Consider the following 5217-nt stretch of genomic DNA (forward strand, 5'->3'; position numbering starts at 1 on the left):
AATTTAATCTGTTTTATTTATTTATTTTATCTTAATTTCTCCGCTGATTTCGTGTGTATGTACTCCAAATATGTTTTGGGGCCGAACGCGCTTATTGCAGGGGGTGAAATTTCCACAGTATTCCGTGGAAAAAAAAATCCAAAACTTTTGAGTCTAAGCTATTGACAAAAATATCAGCCGACAAAGGCTGTGTGGTCGTGCTTCCCCAAGTTGTCCAACTCGATAGATTAACAATCGGTGGAGGAAATGCTGTAAAAGGGTGTTAATTTTCCCGGTTTAGGAATTCAAATTTTATTGGAAAACACTTCGGTTTGGAAAATAAAGACGAAAGTGGAATTGGTCAATTCCACAGCTTTCTTTGTATTTTCTCAAACGAAATCCATTTTTGCTAGCAGCTCTCAATTTTATCTTCGGCTCTGTTCACTTCTTTTCCCTGGTGGTGCTGTTTTTCCTGACAAGACCTTGACAAGATAGAATTTCTGTGTTCACTTCTTTTCCAGGAAAAAATATTATCAGATGTGAAATTTCTTATTTAAAAGCTGAAAATGACGTGAAAATTGACTTTTTCCTTGTTGCTCGAGATTTTGTTTCCCATTAAATATATCGGAAAGAGGCTTTCCAAGAAAAAGAAACCTTTTCCTTGATAGTTTCCCTGGATTCCTTTTCCTTCTGCCACGTCACCTGGAAAGGAAAGGAAATCGTTTTCCTTTCCTTTTCGGGGAAAAGAAGTGAGCAGAGCGTTAGAGAAAAGGAATGAATAAAAGAGAAAAGAAATGATAAACTAAAGGCCACCTTGCAAAAACAGGGCGCAAACATCATCTAAGTACATTAATTGTTTCTTTACATTTACAATTTTCAGTGGGACAGTGATATTCACCCCCCCCCCCCCCCCACTCTACAGCCGGTACAACAATACTCCAAACCCCCTCTTTCCAGTTGGTGGGCCCAACAATTAATTAGTTGAAATCTTGGAACAATGTAGGCCCACCCATATTTTTTTCAAAATGAGCTACACGGCCCAAACCACATGATGATCCAAACTGTCCATTTGATGGGCCACAACGTAAATAGGTTGAGTCCCAAAATCTCATTTAGGATGATCTTAGTCTTCCGATCTAAAGAGAGACTGCATATTTTATGGAAACCTTATAGATTGGAGGGTTGTGATCATCTCAAAAATCATTTCCATGGGCTGATCACAACCTACCAATCTATAGAGGTTTCCAATTTCTTCTCCGATAAGCAACTTTCAAATAAACAACGGTTATTTAGGAGATGAAATTGGAAAACTGGAAGGGAAATGGTAACTGCTTTGTTGACTACTTCAAGAGTGAGATTCGTGTGAGCCCCATGTAGATTTAACACATGCCAAATTCCTCTGTAAAAAGTTAAAAAATAAAAAATAAAAATATTTAATTCAACAAAATTTTTATAAAAATTTCACTCCGTCTGGATGCATATTGAATACCAACTTATGTGACGGGAACAGATTCCAACATTTTTTTTCTCCTTTTAATTTTGGTTTGGTGTCGATTCCACCCCTCATATTTCATTTATTATTTGAACCAATTATTAGAATTGAGCAAAATGGGAATAGGATGCCGATTCCTATTCCGGATTCCGGGCATTTATAGTCAAGCCGCCTTGAACGAAAAAAATGTATGGCTGAATGGTAAAGGCTTTTTGCTCTTCAACCTAACTTACCTCACAAATAATGATAGGTTGGAGAAGAAAATGAAGGGTGGTGGGACTGGGAACATATAGGATAGACGATATCGAGTGTACTGGCCCTTATAAAGTTAACATGAAACACGTTTATGTTGGAAAACACTTTCACAACGGGATTTTATTTGGAAAATAAAGAGGAAAGTGGAATGGAGCTCACTTTCTTTTCATCCTCTTGTCTTCCTGCAGCATTTGTCACAGCAAAGGGTTTCATCGTTATTTTGCAAGCAAAATCCCTTTTTGCTAGCTGCCCTCTTAATGTTTTTAGGCGTCTTTTATAGTTGCAATGGGGCCCATGGTATCATCTGCTTTCTTCAACCTTTCTTGGTAGTTTCTCATCTCATAGCCAAGACTTGACTTGTTTGCGGGTGGAAATATATGATGCAGATAATATAAAAGTCGAGTCTTACGTTTGTACTTGTAGGCATCTTTTACTGTTGCAATGGGGCCATATATGGTTCCCATCTTTCTCGGTAGTTTCTCATCAAGACCCTGTTAGTTTTTCATAGCCACTTGTCAGTGGGTGGAAATGTGTGAGCTACCCAGGTAAATTCTTTCCTCTTTTTCCACATTTTGTCCATCTGTCTTCTTCCATGCTCATTTTTTCAATGTCTCCAATTCACCCTTTATGCTACTGTCCTCGAACTTCTTTCTCTATGTAGAACTGCCTGCTTTGCTATCCAGCCATTGAAATTTCAGTTCCTACAAATCTCTGTAAGTCATAGAATGTTCGGTGTCTATAAGTCTTTCTACTTTGCCTTTTTTTATGAGATTTTTAGTCATGTATCACATTCTAGCTTTTGGGTTATTGTAGAAAGCCTCATTACTGAGCCATCATAAAACCCTGCCTCTTCTGAAAATAAATCTGACTTTTAGGGATTTCCCTGTTACCCTTGCCACTCCGATTTCGGAATCAATGGCAAATCATACAGTGAGCTTCTCTTTTCCTATTTGTTTCTTTAAAAATTAAGGAAAATAAATCTGACTATGGCGATTTTGAATTTTTATTTCTTACTTTCTTCTGTTTCTTTAAGGAGTAGTTAAAGAAAAAGGTATTGCTTTTCTTTCATACTTCCTATCCATTTTTTTAGATTTCATATCTTTCAAATATTGTTTGGTTTCGTCTCTTTTTCGCTCTTTATCATTTGGTTAAATCATGGACACTTTCTTTTATATGTTGCTTTGTTGTGATAAATTTAATCTGTTTTAGTTATTTGTTTTATCTTAATTTCTCCGCTGAATAGTGTTTTTTTTAATTGTGAGCTGGAATCGAACCTGAGACCTCAAGGTTGAGAAACAAAGCCTCAACCGTTGACCTACAGGTCCAACCCCTATTACTGAATAGTTAAGAAATTGAGAGCCATATAAATAGTGCAGAATCCATAGACCCCAATTTATTATGCACTGTTTTAAACATTTGACTTCTCTGCCATGAACCTAGCATCTCCATCTTTTAATGAATGCATTTCCATTTTCTTAAAACATTTTATAGTCTTCTTATAGATCCTTTACTTGGTTTCATTAATGTTTACTTGGTTTTTTTATTTGTTTGCTGTTGAATTTTAACTTATTTCCTTTTTCATTCCAAAAGAATCCCTATACCTTATTCTTTCAAGAATTTAGACAGTGCTGTTTTTCAATTTAATCAGGCAACCCAATCCGGTCACCAAGAATTTATACAATATTTTTTATTTGTTTGCCATTGAATTCTAGAATCACACATGTTTAGTGGCATCACCATAGTTTTATTACTTGAGGCAGTCTTACTAATAGATGTTTAGTTTCATTTTTGGGTTTTGTTTTTTTTGCTCTGCTGCTGTGTTCCAGGGGATTATACTTAATTTCCTTTTTTGCAAGCTTTTACAGAGAATAACAGCTATGTACGCAAGAAGAATAGAAGAGCAGAAGAGATGGAATGATGAAAGCTCTTAAGGGATAGTCTTTCACTGAAATATTTTCAAATTATTTTTGAAGTTCCAATCCCCTGAATGTAGTTTTCAAACACATGATTTTCACTGAAATGTTAAATGTTATCAAATTGTTTTTTTTTTTTCTTCATGTGTGTCTATGAGCTATAGACTTACAATGATTTTTTTCGTAGGAAACTAAGTAGAGGTCACCATAGAAGGAGATGGCCAGAGCTCATTGGAAAGATTCTGAAATATGCTTTGTGAAAGCCAGAGCTCCGAAGCAACATACATGGGCATGGATATATGGAGCTTCAACAGGATAGCTCCAAGGTCATGGCATTGTCGGCAACAACTTGAACGAATTTCTCCTCTTCTTTGACATATATGTATCTGAGTGTCATTGGCAATACCTTCCTTTCAGTCCCATTAATATTAGCTAACAGAGGTTCCACTGAGTGTACACATTTCTATTTTATGTATATTATGTTCTCGAATCTTCTTTTCCAATTTTTAGCTAATCCCAGATGATATGGAGTTTCAGTCTGGAGACATGCCAAATTATACAACATCAGATAGATTTGTATGTTTCTCCTTGACTTCTTTCCATGTCTAATTTTTCATCAATTGCATATGACATGAACAATACCATTTGATGCCAATCACTTATTTAGCTATTATGTTAGACCTGTGCAGGGAGGCTAGATTCTTTGATGTGAAGTTGAATTAAGGTCCTTATTAATTAGTTTCTGGTTTTGGAATTGTAGTGTGAGTAAAGTCTAGGTTTGTTATGCCATTGTTTATCCTCACTTGACACATCAGCAGTGATGGATGTACTATCAACACTCATGTTTGATTCAAAATTTCGTGACCTTAACTGGTTTTGCAGAAACATGTGATGGCCCAGAACCTAAGTGAATGCTACAACACAGTAGGAACATGAAAGAAACCATAGGTAGGACCAATATAAGGATAAGTATCACTTTACATTTTCCTTGAAAAGCAGTTCATCTGGCATCTCTTTTGATATTTTTAACTTGCACTGGAAAGCAGAAGAGGGGTGTGTGCATAGGGGCACGGGGCACTACAATAATGAATGATCAAATTTATTGTTTTTGAGAATTTGTATTTACTTCAGTGCAATGTCTATCTCCTAGAAAAGAAGGTTATCCTTTTTCTTATTTTTGGTAATTGCCAGTTGAATGAATGCAAAAGTAAACCTAATACATAGTTTAGTGATCTTTCGGCCAAAGGGATCCCTGGACATATCCTCCTCCCTGACCCAGATGGGAAATAATGAAAATCTTTGCCTCTATAATCCCATTTGATTCCAGTAGCAGCGGCGTTCAAGAACCTCTCAGGATCAAACTCTGAAGGGCTGTCCCAAACATAAGGGTCCCTTTGTATTGCCCCATGTTGAGAGTCATCGTGACTCTTAGCCGATTCTCCCCAGAGGGGTAGGGCTGGTGGGGTTCGCTAATTAGAGTTAGATTAGGATTCTAACTTTTAGCCTTATCTTTTCTTTGTGATAAGTTAGGAAGGTCAAGTTGAATAGGAGTAGGTCTGAATTTTGATTGCTATCAAG

General features: G+C 36.5%; 1 long non-coding RNA gene across 10 annotated transcripts; it reads left to right on the forward strand.

Annotated features, from left to right (window-relative positions):
• Positions 1-1722: 1722 nt before the first annotated feature.
• Positions 1723-4231, forward strand: LOC143884016 (uncharacterized). 10 transcript variants are annotated; one of them, XR_013252636.1, is made up of 5 exons: positions 1723-2271; positions 2388-2439; positions 2540-2656; positions 3592-3715; positions 3827-4231. It is a non-coding gene; the product is annotated as an uncharacterized LOC143884016 (long non-coding RNA). The 10 variants fall into 10 exon arrangements; XR_013252634.1 differs by having other exon boundaries at positions 1732-2271; positions 3583-3715; XR_013252639.1 differs by having other exon boundaries at positions 1726-2271; positions 2523-2656; positions 3583-4231.
• Positions 4232-5217: the final 986 nt, after the last annotated feature.

The sequence above is a fragment of the Tasmannia lanceolata genome, unplaced genomic scaffold (assembly GCF_043159265.1).
Source record: "Tasmannia lanceolata isolate RefF3 unplaced genomic scaffold, GAP_Taslan_0.1 ptg000008l, whole genome shotgun sequence".
NCBI classification, from domain to species: Eukaryota; Viridiplantae; Streptophyta; class Magnoliopsida; order Canellales; family Winteraceae; genus Tasmannia; species Tasmannia lanceolata.